At 43.6% G+C, this 16,326-nt stretch overlaps 1 long non-coding RNA gene across 1 annotated transcript; it reads left to right on the top strand.

The window, feature by feature from the left end:
* The first annotated feature begins 1,364 nt into the window (after nucleotides 1-1,364).
* LOC142826765 (uncharacterized) lies at nucleotides 1,365-14,567 on the top strand. The gene is made up of 3 exons (XR_012900998.1): nucleotides 1,365-1,663; nucleotides 12,823-12,970; nucleotides 14,525-14,567. It is a non-coding gene; the product is annotated as an uncharacterized LOC142826765 (long non-coding RNA).
* Nucleotides 14,568-16,326: the final 1,759 nt, after the last annotated feature.

The following is a 16,326-nucleotide window of genomic DNA, read 5'->3' as shown; positions in this document are numbered from 1 at the left end:
ATCTCAAGATCTTAATTGAAGAGCATATTGTTACATTTTCGTGGACTGTGCAGTAGTCTGTTCCCTGCCTATAACCAGGAGTGGATGGATTTGCTCAATGTACCGTCTGTGGGAACAGCTCATATCAGAGTGGATATCTGTGTGCATTACAAAGTGTAAAGGTCATGGTGTGATAACCCTATCCAGACAAAGATTTAATGAATCATTATAGTTGAATGATACTTTGAACATAGTTCTCCATTATTGTTTGGGAACATGAATGAACTGTTTGAAATGAACTTCCCTGGGATTTGTTATCAAAGTAATCTGTGTGCCTCTGGGACATTGCATGTATTGTTTACTTCTGTACTTCTTTAAGGGTCATATCTTCAACTGGTGTAAACAGACACTGTGCTATTAAAGTCAATGGAGCAGTACCGATTTGCACCAACTAAGTAACTGATTGATGACTTCAATTAGGTATGCCATAATTTGTACAGCTCACTCCAACAGACCAGGCCATAAATGTTCATTTTTGCTTTATCAGATTGTTGGAGGACGTGGTGGCTCCAGGATGGCAGATTACACTTGCTGTTCCCAAGCAGTTCCCCTGTTACCTGGGATTTTTTTCAACCCAAAGCTCTCAGTAAATTTACTCTATGAAGGTTGGTGTCAGGAAATAAATCAAGGGAGATATAGCTGTCTGACTGATAGATGTTTGGCACAAATAAGACAACACAAAAGTGCTTTCACTTAAAGCTAAACTATACGTAGTCTCATGCACTTACACATGTCTGCAACAGGTCAGTAAAACACTCTGAACCCTCAATAATTACTCAAGTGACACAGTGGCAGTCTTCCGATAGCCAATCTTCTATCTTCTGGTGGGGACCACAAGATATGGCCAGAGGGACAGTCCCTGAAGAGTACTTCCTGAAGCGTCCAACTACTCCAAACTTTTCTACCCTATTTATTCATTAGTATTACAATAACACGTCATTCAAAGAAAACTTGTTAAACAAGGAATTTTAAAGGTTAGACCAGAAGTTGATTTCTGATAATCAGTTAGCTGGATGCCTGTTTTCAGAGTTTGCATGCCTTGAGGCCCTGACAGATACATCCCTGGAGGCACATAGATAAGCTTCATGTTTTCTAAATGCATATCTCAGCAATTTCAACAGAGATCTCGTCATCAGGAAGGACACAGGCTCCAGATGCCCTTTCTCTGGTATCCAAACCCCTCCCCTCCTGACTTGGTCATGCTAAGGCTGCAGCATAGGTCCATGCACTTTACAAAGTGCCTGAATTGCTACTGCCTATTGCTATCTTGGCTGCTTTAACAGTAAGCAGGAGTGGCTCAGGCACTTCACTGATTTGCCAAAACCTCCCCATAGACCCCTGGGGATACACAGAGGTCTTCCAGATGGTACATCAACTCATCTAAATATTTGCCTAGTCAGGGGCAGCTCGTGACTATAGGCCGACTCAGCCGTTGCCAAGGGCACCACTTTCAATGGCGCCTGATGATGATGTCCTGGGGCACCCAATTATGACGTCACTCGATTGATGGCTGTGCAGGCGGGTGCGCCAATTGCGCATTCCGCTTGGGGCGCCAGCTGCCACAGCCCACCTCGGGCCACTCCTGTGCCTAGTTTTACTGCAGACTCCATAAAAAGTAATAGCTGTGAGTATGTTTTAATCGTATTTAAGATTTATATGTTTAATCAAAGTTTATTATGTTAATCAGTTAATAATAAGTGATGTGTGCCAAATCAATCTGGAATCCATGAACTCCAGCCCCTGACTCCATCTTTAAGGACACTTTCACCTCAGTAATAGCTGATGACTGGAACTGCATCATTCTAGTTCTTCTCACCACTACTGGTTCATGTTTCCCACCTTTGGGCAGAAAACATTCTATCACCTCAGGTTTTCCTGCCTTTGAGGTTATATAAGATAGTGCTGCGCATGTGCAACTAATGTCAACACAGAGGCAGCCATTTACGGATTGGGATCTTCTAGCTCCAGAGCTTCATTGAAGATTAGCATCACCCAAGGCAACTATGAGGAGAAGAGGAGCTATGCAACACTATCACCCATCAAATCCATCTCATCTCTACTTATCTGGAATCAACACCATCTGAAGGGTCTTGTTCATTCCCTCATGAGTGACACCAGTCTCCAAACTTCTCAGTATTCCTCCTCTGGGATTCCCCATGAGCCCAAGGGTAGCAGGCTCTGGGCTTTACTCCGTTCACTTTGCACCTAGATCCAAAGGAATATGGTTTTGAATTTGGGGTACTTATATTCTCTTACAAGCCAAGAGAGGAAACAAGTTATCTGGGCCTGGGCTTCAATCCCACTGCTTATGTCACTGATTAACTGTGGTTATATGTTACTTTTCTTATTCCCTTTATCCCTGAATTGTAATTTTTTCTTAATATACTTACCTGTCTCCTCAACTTTTATCTCTCTCTACACACACACCCTGGAAGGAGGGGAGTTATCAGTGAAAGGATTAATAATCCATCTAAAGGTGACAAGATCCTGATAAGAGGAATGTTCTTGATTCTTCTGAGAGAAGGGGTACCCTCTCAAAGTTGTTCCTTCCTCTATCTAACCTGTTAGTAATTGTGTTACCTTCCTTTCCACAAAATCAGTACAAACTAAAACTTCATACAGTGACTTGTTTATACTGTTCTATATACTATACACTGAAATGCAAGTACAAAATTTATATTCCAATTGATTTGTTTTATAATTATATGGTAAAAATGAGAAAGTAAGCAGTTTTTTGCTAATAACATATTGTAAGATTTCTGTATTTTATGTCTGATTTTACAAGTTTTTAAGTGAAGTGAAACTTGAGTGTATCCAAGACAAATCACACTCCTGAAAGGCATATAGTAGTCTGAAAAGGCTGAGAGCCACTGGATTACACAATCCACCCTGTCTCCTCTTCTGTCTCCTTCTACAGTTCTCTATGGGTATGTCTACACTTGCACTCTAGTTCGAACTAGGGATGCAAATGCAGGCATTTGAAATAGTCAATGAAGCAGGGATTTAAATATCCGCACTTAATTAGCATGATCTCGCTGGCATGTTACAGTGAGCCCTCGCTACTTCGCGGTTCGACCATCGCGGATTCACGACTTCGCGGACTTTTTTCAAAGCCTCGGGGGAAGCCGGTGGGGGGGCATCCCAGGCGCGCCTGCGCCTGGGCTGCTCCCCCGCCGGCTTCCCCCGAGGCTTTGAAAGCCGCGGAGGGGCTCCGGCGGGGGAGCAGCCCAGGCGCGCCTGGGATGCCCCCCCGCCGGCTTCCCCCGAGGCTTTGAAAGCCGCGGAGGGGCTCCGGCGGGGGAGCAGCCCAGGCGCGCCTGGGATGCCCCCCCGCCGGCTTCCCCCGAGGCTTTGAAAGCCGCGGAGGGGCTCCGGCGGGGGAGCAGCCCAGGCGCGCCTGGGATGCCCCCCCGCCGGCTTCCCCCGAGGCTTTGAAAGCCGCGGAGGGGCTCCGGCGGGGGAGCAGCCCAGGCGCGCCTGGGATGCCCCCCCGCCGGCTTCCCCCGAGGCTTTGAAAGCCGCGGAGGGGCTCCGGCGGGGGAGCAGCCCAGGCGCGCCTGGGATGCCCCCCCGCCGGCTTCCCCCGAGGCTTTGAAAGCCGCGGAGGGGCTCCGGCGGGGGAGCAGCCCAGGCGCGCCTGGGATGCCCCCCCGCCGGCTTCCCCCGAGGCTTTGAAAGCCGCGGAGGGGCTCCGGCGGGGGGGCATCCCAGGCGCGCCTGGGCTGCTCCCCCGCCGGAGCCCCTCCGCGGCTTTCAAAGCCTCGGGGGAAGCCGGCGGGGGGGCATCCCAGGCGCGCCTGGGCTGCTCCCCCGCCGGAGCCCCTCCGCGGCTTTCAAAGCCTCGGGGGAAGCCGGCGGGGGGGCATCCCAGGCGCGCCTGGGCTGCTCCCCCGCCGGAGCCCCTCCGCGGCTTTCAAAGCCTACTTCGCGGATTTTCAGCTATCGCGGTAGGGTTTGGAACCTATCTACCGCGATAAACGAGGGTTCACTGTACTCTGAATGCCAGCTGTTTCAAAAGTGAAAGTACGCGCTGGGACACATTAGTTTGAACCAAACCCCTTGGTTCGAACTAACGTTACTCCTCAAAAAATGAGGAGTAACGTTAGTTCGAACCAAGGGGTTTGGTTCGAACTAACGCGTCCCGGCATGCACCTTCACTTTTGAAACCGCTGTTGATCGGAGTAACGTGCCAGCAAGATCATGCTAATGAAGCACGGGATATTTAAATCCCTGCTTCATTGACTATTTCAAATGCCTGAATTTGCATCCCTAGTTTGAACTAGAGTGCAAATGTAGACATACCCTATGTGATCTTCTCACTGAGGACTTGAGGAACTACCACCTTAACCTATGGAATTAAGAAAATTATTCAGATTACAGCAGAGGAGACAGTACAAATCAGAGCAAAAGCTTCCCACATTGTGTTATACCAAATAAAAGCAAGCAGGATCTTATGAGGGGGATAAGGCAAAAAGCCACATTTATTGTAAAGATAATAATAAAAAAATAAAGAAAAGATACAAGCAAACAACGTTGTTTAACTACTTAACCCTTATACATATAAACATTCATTCATCCATTTATTCAGGTTCTGTGTATTTGTTATAGTTACCAGCCTGGAAGTTGCTTGTGACAGAATACTGGCCAGGTATTCTGTACACAAGTGATGGTAGCGGGGAGTGAAGTCCTGATCAGATGCGCATCTGAAGCTCCTGGTAGGTTGGCAGCAGATCCTTGGACTCTGATTCCATAGTTTTTTAGTCCAGTTATTATAGGAATTTTTTCCTATGCCAGTCTATGGAAATTGCTGCATCATGCTGATGTCTTCAGGGTGGCTGCCAGGTGCTCATCAGTGATCTCATCGGGTGGACCTTCAGTACTTGGTTTTCTCACTTGACACCTTTTGGTTGCACTGGCACCTGACGCCTTCTTCAGCCCTTTGTTGCTGTATTCTCAGGCTGGCACCTCTCAGAACCATTCATTCATCATCCAAGCACTCTCTCTCTCTTACATACATTCCCTAATTAATGTTTCCCATACAGTATTTTGTATAATAATAAAAGTTGTAGTTACAAAAGTTTCTGGGTGGTATTGCTTAAAACATTCTCTGAGTGCTGAGTAAAGTTACAATGTTTTAAAGAGAACAGGCGTCAATTATGTAACAATGCCCTTAGTCAATTACAGGGCTTGACTCCCATAGCAGAGTTAGTGGCTTGACAATGCATTGTTACAATGTATCTCTGCAATATCAATTTCAAGCAGCCCCTTGCACAAGCTTGAGCATCCCCTGGGACACGGGGGGGGGGGGGGGGGGGGGGGAATGTTTCTGGCTACATAGGATTATATTCTTAACAGTTCTAAGTTACATGACCTAATACATTATATTCTAAAGGGGCAATAATAATAATAAATCTAAACATTTAACAATCTTAACTAATAAGAAGAAGAAGAAGAAGAAGAAAAAAAATTAATAATAAATCTAAACAATTTGGCTACGTCTAGACTGGCCCCTTCTCCGGAAGAGGCATGCAAAGCAGGCAAGTCAGAATAGGGAAATCCGCGGGGGATTTAAATATCCTCCGTGGGATTTAAATAAACATGGCCGCTGCTTTTTTTCCGGCTTGGGGAAAAGCCGGAAAAGAGCGTCTAGACTGGCGCGATCCTCCGGAATAAAGCCCTTTCCCGGAGGATCTCTTATTCCTACTTGCAAGGTCAGGAAAGTGTCACCAGAAATGTTTTTGTCCATGGTAAAAGAAGCATTAATTTTACTGCCAGTTGCTGTCTAGAAAGTAATACTTCACTGTCATTCATGGTGCTACTGGTTAGCCCAAATTCTCTTATGTTCACACCTTGGTCTAGTAGAGTAATTTGTATTCCTTTTACTGTTTTGTTTTTTGTTTATTTTTCATCTCCATCCTCTGAAGTCTTAGAAATGGCCATGGCTGGAGATGGGAATTAGGCAGGGCCATGGATCTGAGCTGGCACCAAGCATTCTGTCTCTCAGGTGCTTTGCCAGATGGTTCTTGCTCACATTCTCAGGGTCTAACTGATCTTATGTGGGTGTAACAGGATTTTCACTGCCCCCTTAAGTTGTGGCTATATCTGGTGACAAGCTTTTGTTTCATTTGGCATCCCCTTCCATCACTTACTCATTCTGTGTCCCATTTCCCCCTCTCAGCAACATATGGTGCCCCCCCCCCCTTTATGACTTGGCCTTCCTTCTAGGTCAGGAGAACCCTTCTGAATTAACAAAGTCCCACACATAACTATCCAGTGCCTTTACAACAGCTCTTCAACCTCCAACATTGGGCCCCTGCTTCATAAACCCTCTTGGTTATAGGCTTTGAACATCCTTATCTTCTTCTATCAGAGGCCTTAATTCTACTTTCCCCATTGTTGGTAGGGGAACTGAGGCCCACCCTCTACTTCGGGGTCCAGCTCAAGGACCCCGTAGCTGGTTCCTTACTGCTTACCCAGTGTATAGTCCTTTTCCTTTTCCTGGCATTCCACCTCATCCATTTTATAAACAAATACAAGACAGATGTTTTCTTGTTGTTACTTAGGGATCCCAGAGCTCATTCATGAGTCAGGCTGACCAGTTGGTTATCCTACTGAAACAACAACAGGCAGCATCCTCGACATACTGGCTAGATTTTTCTCTGGTGTAAACCAGCTGGAATCAGACTAGAGATTAATGTGGTCCAGTGACCTTATTTCCATTAGGCTGAGTCTGGGGACCTTCCCTTCTGAATAGGAAAGGGGAAAATAGAAAAAAACAAATTGCTCAACAGCTTTGGATGAATTTAATGTTGCAAACTGGACACTGTGCATTGTTCAGTGAAACACTTCAACCTGATGGTGTCCATCAGCTGTAGACTCTGCCTCCAAAGGTAGGTGACTCTATCACTGTGAGCCTCAGAACACTGTGCTCTGGGAATATAATAAAGGCATTGATAAAGCAGTAGGTAAGCTGCCTATGCAGAGACGATCTGATTCCCCACGGCTCATCTGCTAAGATATTGCACCTCTGTTTTGCAGCTATATTGGAAGGAAAACCTACTCCAGGAGGATCTGGAGGAGAAAACAGTACCAACTAGCTGTGTCTCTGTGCTCGCAATTTGTTCTATCCCTGACAATGGATCAATCAATGTAAAGTATCAGAGGGGTAGCCATGTTAGTCTGGATCAGCAAAAGCGACAAGGAGTCCTGTAGCACCTTACAGACTAACAGATGTATTGGAGCATAAGCTTTCGTGGGCAAAGACCCACTTCGTCAGATGCATGTAGTGGAAATATCCAGAGGCAGGTATAAATATGCAGGCCAGAATCAGGCTAGAGATAACAAGGTTAAGTGGGCCTCATCCTTCCTGACTGAGTTAACCTCATTATCTCTAGCCTGATTCTGGCCTGCATATTTATACCTGCCTCTGGATATTTCCAGTACATGCATCTGACGAAGTGGATCTGCCCACGAAAGCTTATGCTCCAATATATCTGTTCATCTATAAGGTGCCACAGGACTCCTTGTCACTTTTGCAATCAATGTAAGTAATCCATTAGCACTTCACAGAGAATAACCTTCCTTATTCTCCGTGCTCCATGTGTAACAATATGGCTTTTCTGTAGCCATGTTGGAAGGCCAGTGCTAGGCCTGAACCAAAGCCACCTTCTGCAGCCAGACTGAAGAGCTGTGGCCATTAAATGTAAGGCCTGGAGTCACATACTCACATTCCATCTATTTTGTATTAAAAAGTGTCACACCGGGCTGTGAGGAGGGGACTTTGCCCTGATAGCTCCGTCACTGTCACCAGATAAAGAAACAGATCTCAAGATGGGTAAAGAAAACTTAAGTAACACCATTCTGTCTGGCAAGAAACTGTTTATCAAAAGAGAATGTTGTGGAATCCTCATTCTACAATCATTGTCATTACACTTTCCTATTGTTTGTGTGATCTCTGTCTGGTTTGTAACTGTTTCTGTCTGTTGTATAATTAATTTTGCTACGTGTAAATCAATTAAGGTGGTGGGGTATGATTGGTTAGTTATGAAAATGAAACAATTGCTTAGGCCTCAGCACCTAATTACATGAGCCTTGTTACCACTTTCATTACAGATTAAGAACTGTGTATGTCCATTAGCCAAAGTGACTCAGACCAGAGAATGAATCGAAGAGGTGGTTTGGAGGGTTTTCAGGATTTCTGTGTTTTCAATGGAGAAGTAGTTGAGTCAGGGAAGTCTAAACAGCTAATGTCATGAACTGCTTCAGGACAGAATGTAACAGCAAAGGAGAACGCAGTTCCATGGGGAATAAACCTACCCAATGAATGTTCCTAATCATGTTCCCTCCACAGAACAGAACTCCTTAACTGTATGGGGAAGGGGAAGGGAAAGGGAAAGGGGATTAACTCTCAATGGGAGTCAAGTGTGGGCTCTGTGATGAAATGACAGATACTTAATGAGGTGATAAATTACATTCTGGGAGTAGAGACATGCAATAGAATGCCAGAAGGAGGGAGATGTGGGGAGTTGTAACAGGATCCTCGGGTGCCGCCTGAACTGTGAGACAATTGAGCTCTCTGTCACTCTAATATGGGCTCCCTCTCACACTGTACAGCTGTGACAAGAGGCAAACCTCTGGCAGTCTGGTAGGTACTGCACTTAACCAGATATCCACAGGCAGGGACGCATGCTATGTTACATGAATGTCCCCCCAGTCTAACAATAAACTAACTGAAGCAAAATGTAGGACAATGTAGCACTTTAAAGACTAACAAGATGGTTTATTAGATGATGAGCTTTCCTGGGCCAGACCCACTTCCTATTTGATCTGAGAAAGTGGGTCTGGCCCACGAAAACTCATCATCTAATAAACCATCTTGTTAGTCTTTAAAGTGCTACATTGTCCTGCATTTTGCTTCTGCTATCCCCAGACAAACACGGCTACATTTCTATCAATAAACTAACTGTGCATCTCCTAGCCTCATGAACTAACAATAGAGAAGCTCCAGCCAATTCCACCAGCTGTCCAGCCTTGTACCCTTGGACTTTCTTGCCATAGTCGAAAAACTGACCAGTGTAAGCTTATAACTGAGTCCACCCCTCCCTCAATAGAGAGAAGACATGCCCCAGCTTTTGTACCTGAGCTGAGGCATCCTAAACTCTTCAAGCAAAACATACTATTTTAGGTAACGTGTAAAACAGATTTTGTAACTACAGAAAGATAGACTTTAAGGGATTATAAAATGGTGAGAATAAAAGTTCCAAGAAAGTTATCAAGAAAACCAAGGAAAAACACATACTCTAAATCTTAAACCTACCTCTAGGCAATTTTCTCATCCTACTGGATATCAAAGTTCTTAATACACAGGCTTCCCCTTAAGCATATATCAGTCTCTTCCGATATCGTTAAACTTCTTAGCATTCCAGTAGCTTCCAGTGTAGGTGGAGAAGGAGAAAAGCAAAAACACACTACCCATATATAGTGTCCTATTCTATATACTTACCAGTGGTCCCCATCCTTTTGGAGCTGCCGGGCACCTGAGGGTGGGGCTGCGCACGTGCCGCGTGCCTGGGGGCGGGAGCCACACCTGCGCCGCCATACATGCGCCGTGCGCCCAGGGCCCAGGGCATAAGAATGGCTTGGGCCGGCCCTGGTCACTCGGCGGGTGCACATAAATGCCCCGGCGGGCACCATGGCGCCCGCGGGCACCGCACTGGGGACCACTGACTTAGATTATGTGCCTAGAGCATTTGCCCAGACATGTCCTGTTGGGCTTTGCTGTGTCACAGGGTTGGACAATGCCATTGGTGTGGTCTTGTACAACTGAGTCATGCAGTTTGAGCAGTCTCCATTATGTGATGCTTGAGCAACTGTCATTGACTTGTGAATCCCTTGATCACAACTCCTCTGCTGAACAATGGTTGTTGAACATCCTTCTGGGTGGGGGTTCTTTGTATGTCACTAGCAAATTAACAGGCTCTTTCAGAACAGAAAAACTCAAAACTTCATGTACACTAATGATACACATAGTTAGACTGAACCATGGGTTTCAGCAGATCATCAGCTTTCATATGGTGTTTTACGGTTTACATAATCCTGCTGCCTTGAAACCTACAGCAAAAGAAAAACACAATTCCTGCTCTCTTATTGCATTGGTTTCATGTTCCCATCTCTGGGTTAAAATATTGGTTAATTATTTACTAGCTAATCAGCTAAGACCTGTTACCCTACATTGTTATGAAAATTGTTGCTAGCACTATTAATATTTTAATAGCATATTGCAGTAACATTTGAAGGTTTCAGTCAGGTGAGGGCCTGATTGGTCTAGTGCTATCTTATGATGTATTTTAGAAATGAATGTGTGTCTGTCTGTTTGTCTATTTGCCCATATGTCTGAGAGTCAATTTTCTTCAAGAACTCTTAAATGGTAAAAACTAGGAGCACCAAATTTGCTATGCAGCTTCCTCTTATCATAACTTAAAGCAAGGTCAGGGTTTAGTTGTGCCAAGATAATGGGATGTGTCTGGAATTCGATCTCTGCATACGTACTGTATAGACAAGGCCTCATAAAATGGAAAGGGGGAGATCTGGAGGAAGGGAGCTATACTGCAGAATGACCAAAGGGAGGCAGCAAGGGGCTAGAGATGGGAACCAGGACAGCTATACCCTCATTGGGCCAGCAGGGGTGGAGAAAGAGACAGATATCTACGATATATTTCAGAGAGTTGGTTTGTGTGTCTGTCTGCCCTCCACCTTGGGGACATGCACCTGTCCCCCAAATGTGCCCACTGCAGTAGCAGTGGTCATGGATAAGTGCTTCTCACCTGGCCCCAAGCTGCTGCAATTATCAAGGGCTCTCCCCCAGGGCAGCCTGCATATTGAATCCCTACTTCCCAGCCCCACCCCAGAGCAATGATTTAAATGAAGAAAAACCAAACTTATTTGGATTTAGGACCCGAGCAACAGTGGGTAAATCTTCTAGTACAAACATATACATACTCCTTGCCCTAAAGAACTTACAACTTATTATTTTTGTACCCCTCCACTTACAAAACTAGGTGCCTTAGCTACTATTAGCCTAGTTGTGTAAGACACAAAAAGAAGAGGTGTTTAAGTAATGTGTGTAAAACTCCCCTAAATATTGCCTGAAATAGGTTTTCTGGACACACATTGTCAAATCTTGAAAAACTGATGTCTCAAGCAGTTCCCAGACTAGAACCAAGAACTGTGTTTTCCCTCAGGATCCTGGGAATCTTCTCTTTCAATGGTATAAACTCCTGTTTAAACTCTGCAGGGTTATGCAATATCAAACCCTAACTCTTTAACTGCCCATTGACTGTCTGGGTCTCAGAGGATTTGGGGAGGTATGCATGGGTCTGGGGCAGGGTAGGGAATGATGGTGGAAAGATGGAATATTTTTTTCAGCTGTGTAACAATGCTTGGGAGCTGGGAACATTTAGAGTAAGTCCCAGTAGAGGTCATTTAGCTCACAGTACTGCAATTTACCAAGTAGTTTAGGATGAAATGTTTAAACTGCCAAGTATAATGTGCAGAATAATGTCCTTAAGGTGCCATCTAGTGGCTTGTAGCAGAGATTCTCTAGCTAAGCAAAACAAAGGTCAGTATGGCTGCGTTGATTACAGGATGGAAGGACCCCAGTTTCTCAATCCGGACAGCAACTGAAGAGGCCATTGCAACTATTCACATTCAGCAGCATAGAAAAACAAAGAATGCCAGCTACTCTGGCCTTGCAAGCTGAGTGGAATGGGGATTATCTCCTCTGTTCAAATGCCCACAGAAGTCTGGATTTAAAGCTATCTGATGCGCTAGTTAGGAGAAGAACAGGGAAATAAAATCCACAAATGGATCTTTGAACAGATTTATTTTTAAGCGCAGCAGTAACACGGAAATAATTTCATTTATTCTCTTGCGAAGTATCTAGGTACAAAAACTGCAGTGTTGAAGCAACTAAAGTTAGAGGGTGAGATCCTTGGTGCTGGGGTAAATTGATGTAGCATTTAAATTCAGTGGGACTATGCCAGATTACACCAGCTGGGGATCTGGCCCATAGCTTTTCTAGCTAGAGTACTATAGTTTGGATGAAAGATAAAGAAAACACAAATCAAGCAATTCAGGTTTTAATCTCAAAATGAATCAGGTGAATTAATTGTGCATTTGAGCTACTAAATTCTAGGTAGACTCCTAGTATTTAATTGATACTGGTTATGATTTTTAATCTTTACTTTGGCATTAATTCCCAATAAATCTCATTAGTTTTTACTACAGTAGAACCTCAGCGTTATAAACACCAGAGTTACTGATCAGTCAACCACACACCCCATTTTGAACTGGAAGTACACAATCTGGCAGTAGCAGAGACAAACACATACACACAAATAAACAAACACACAAAAACCCCAACAGCAAATACAGTACAATATTGTGTTATCTAAAAATAAAGGGTACGTGCCATTTTTCTTCTGCATAGTAAAGTTTCAAAGCTGTATTAAGCAAGTATACAGTTGTTCAGAGTTACAAACATTGCAGAGTTATGAGTAACCTCCTTTCCTAATGAGGTTGTGATGCTGAGGTTTTACTGTATAGGCTCTTTGCCACAGCTGGCAAAAAGAGTGGTAATCCAATATGAGTGAATCAAGAATTTAACCTCTTTTAAAATTCTGAAGACCACAGAGCTTTTTCAAAGATTTATAGTGTTTTAAAATCTATGTTTACATTTTAGAACCACTTTGTATTAATTCCCCCCTCTTCCTTTATTTCCTCCAGGTTCTTCTCTTGCTGTTGGAATCAGTGGTAGATCCACCTCCCGCTCCCATTATGCAGATTTGTCATGGTAGTGGGATACAGCACTTGTTACCAAAGGGTGAGGATCTGCTAAGTCATCACAGATACCAATTTTACAAGAAGACATAAGGTTAGAAGATCATGCTTGCTTCCCCCCCCAAATCAGGGCTGGCAACTCAGACTCCCAGAACACATGAGACTGACCTAATACTTTTACAAACCAGCTGGCTAAGCCTGATTTTCTTGGTTTGAAATCACAGTTCTCCATCTCCTGGGGGGACAGAGATGAGGAGCAGCTTGGCTAAGGTCACCCAGCATCTAGGGCTGATGGAGGAGGAGAAGAATTCAGGTCTCCTGAGTCCAGTCCTTTTCCCTCTCTCCTGTACTACACTAGCTCTGTGAGAGAAGCACAACAATCACTGTAATTTAGATCCTATGAGAAAAGAATGATTAGTCCTGAAACAGTTCACTATGGTCAACATTTATAATGGCAATTATTTTTTTAAACAGTATCATGTTTTAACAGTCTCCATCCCTAGCGGTGTTTAAGTCTCGGCTTGACAAAGCCCTGGCTGGGTTGATTTAGTTGGGATTGGTCCTGCCTAGGGCAGGGGGCTGGACTTGATGACCTTCTGAGGTCTCTTCCAGCTCTATGGTTCTATGATTCTATGTTTTGCAGTATAGTAAAGGAACTTTGCTGTTCTGTTACTTTATGGGTCTAAATTTTGAATGAGTGCATTGTCATCACATTGGCTAGAACTCAGGTCTGTATTTTAACTTTAAGCATATGCTTAAGACCCATGAACTTCAATGCCACTTAAGCATGTGCTTTAAGTTAAACTTGTACTTAAATGTTTGCCTGGGTATGGAGGCTTTCCTGGTGTGGGATCATTTAATGGCATAGTATTGAGAAATACACTATTATACGATTAAGATGTTCATTCTGTTGTTTTACCTATACTTCATAATTTCCCAATACCTAAATGTATGACATAATTTGTGACTAACACCCAAGATGAAGGTTATGCAAAGATAATTCAAGCAAGAAACAAAGTGTTGCAAGAATAATTTCTATAATGTAAATAATTCTATAAATGCCGTTTATTATTATGCATTTCTAATGCATATAATTTTCAACAATAAAAGTGAGGGACCCACATTTCTGTAGTTGCAGGTACCTTTGGGACCAAAAAGAGTGACATCTTTTGAAATGACAGACATTTCACTTGCATGAGGCCAGTTGAATAAAGAAGACATTATTTTATCCTGCTTCTTTAGCTGCACAAAGTCATGAATTATAAATACATGCCTGAAGCTGACATATTCTCACACTATCAAACTCTCTTGTATCTTTGCAAAGTGATGGCATTCTTTGTGGGGAAAATTTTCAAGCAGCAAAGATTTTTCTCATGAACGTCTGTCGAAGTTTTCAGATCACCAAAGGATATCTGAAAAGCAAAATGCAGATGGTTTTTTTCCAAGTTGTACTCACGTGACCTTTAATTTAAAATGTTTCCTTTTAAAACTTTTGGCCTACAAGCATGGCTGGGAGAGTTGACCAAGGTCATTTAGAAATCAAAAACTCTAGACATATGGCTGGAGAAAAGAAAACAGAACAAAATAAACTAACTGACAATGAAAGTAACTTGAAATGCAACTGTTTAATTATAATGTTTTCTGGCAGGATCTTGGAGACTGAGGAAAGAAGGGAAACATGACACAGGCAAGTTGATTTTGCAGTTTTCAGTAGTGTATGTAGTGCTGCATATTGTCATGTATTATTTTTTTTTAGATTTGGTTTGTAAAATGCACCCCTCGAGCACTTGCACATCACAATAATTAACAAAATTGACTCAGTTTGCCAATTAAACAAGTCAGTGAAATCCCCAGATCAAAAAAGTATTAACAAATGGAAAATCTGCACACTGCAATAGCGAAAATGGAATTCCTGCTAATTATTTTAATTAATGGTCTCCTTTTAATGTCTGTCTTGGTGGAGAAAGAAAGGACTGAGTGGGCATTGACTCAACTAGTCTCCCATAACTTAAAAAATTCTGCTCAGGAATGAGGGATGGAAGCTTGTACTGCCATGGTACTGCTTGTGCTGTTCTCAAAAGGAAACTTGATACTGGAACAAGTGGAGCCACTGCCACACATAAGACCAATAAAATAAAATCAATGGAGAAAGCAGTAAGCAGTGAGGTGGTAAAGTTTGTGGATGATACCAAACTGTTTAGGATAGTCAAGACAGAAGCAGATTGTGAGGGACTCCAAAAGATCTCACCAAACTGAGTGATTGGGCAACAAAATGGCAAATGAAATGTAATGTGGATAAGTGTAAAGTAATGCACATCGGGAAAATTAACCCCAACTATATGTACAGTATGATGGGGGCTAATTTGGCTATGACAAATCAGGAAAGAGATCTTAGAGTTATCATGGATAGCTTGAAAACTTCCACACAGTGTGCAGCAGCGGTCAAAAAGGCAAATAGGATGCTAGGAATTATTAAGAAAGGGATAGAAAATAAGACCCAGAATATCTTTCTGCTCCTGTATAAAACTATGGTACGCCCACATCTTGAATACTGTGTACAGATGTGGTCTCCTCACCTCAAAAAAGATATTTTGGCTTTGGAAAGGGTTCAGAAAAGGGCAACTAAAATGATTAGGGGTTTGGAACGGGTTCCATATGAAGAGAGGTTAAAGCAACTGGGACTTTTCAGTTTAGAATAGAGGAGGCTGAGGGGGGATAGGATAGACGTATATCAAATCATGAGTAGTGTGGAGAGGGTGGATAAAGAAAAGTTATTTATTAGTTCCCATAATAGAAGAACTAGAGGACACCAAATGAAATTAATGGGTAGCAGGTTTAAAACTAATAAAAGAAAGTTCTTCTTCACACAGTGTGTAGTCAACCTGTGGAACTCCTTGCCAGAGGAGGCTGTGAAGGCTAGGACTATTACAGAGTTTAAAGAGAAGCTAGATAAATGTATGGAGGTTAGGTCCATAAAAGGCTATTAGCCAGGGGATAGAAATGGTGTCTCTGGCCTCTGTTTGTCAGAGGCTGGAGAAGGATGGCAGGAGACAAATCACTTGATCATTGTCTTTGGTCCACCCTTTCTGGGGCACCTGGTGCTGACTACTGTCAGCAGACAGGCAATTGAGCTAGATGGACCTTTGGTTCGACCCACTATGGCCATTCTTATGTTCTAATGTTCCTAATGTACAATAAAATTACTTTAATCTTAAGTCTCTTCATCAGTCACTGCTGTTAGTTTAATGCAGGGGTGGGCAATAAGTAGCCCTTGGGCCAGATCCTGTTTGCCAAGGTTAGCCCCTGTTGGGCTGCCGGTGCTTTATATACCTGCATCTCCACAGGTACAGCTGCTTGCAGCCCTATTTGGCTGTGGATCGCCATTTCCAGCCAATGAGAAATGCGGGAAGCAGTGTCCTGAGCTGTGCCACATTTCGCAGCTCCCATTGG

This window comes from Pelodiscus sinensis, chromosome 2 (assembly GCF_049634645.1).
Source record: "Pelodiscus sinensis isolate JC-2024 chromosome 2, ASM4963464v1, whole genome shotgun sequence".
Taxonomy (NCBI): domain Eukaryota; kingdom Metazoa; phylum Chordata; order Testudines; family Trionychidae; genus Pelodiscus; species Pelodiscus sinensis.
The sequence above is the reverse complement of the archived record's forward strand: the minus strand, read 5'-3'. Positions and strand labels throughout refer to the sequence as shown.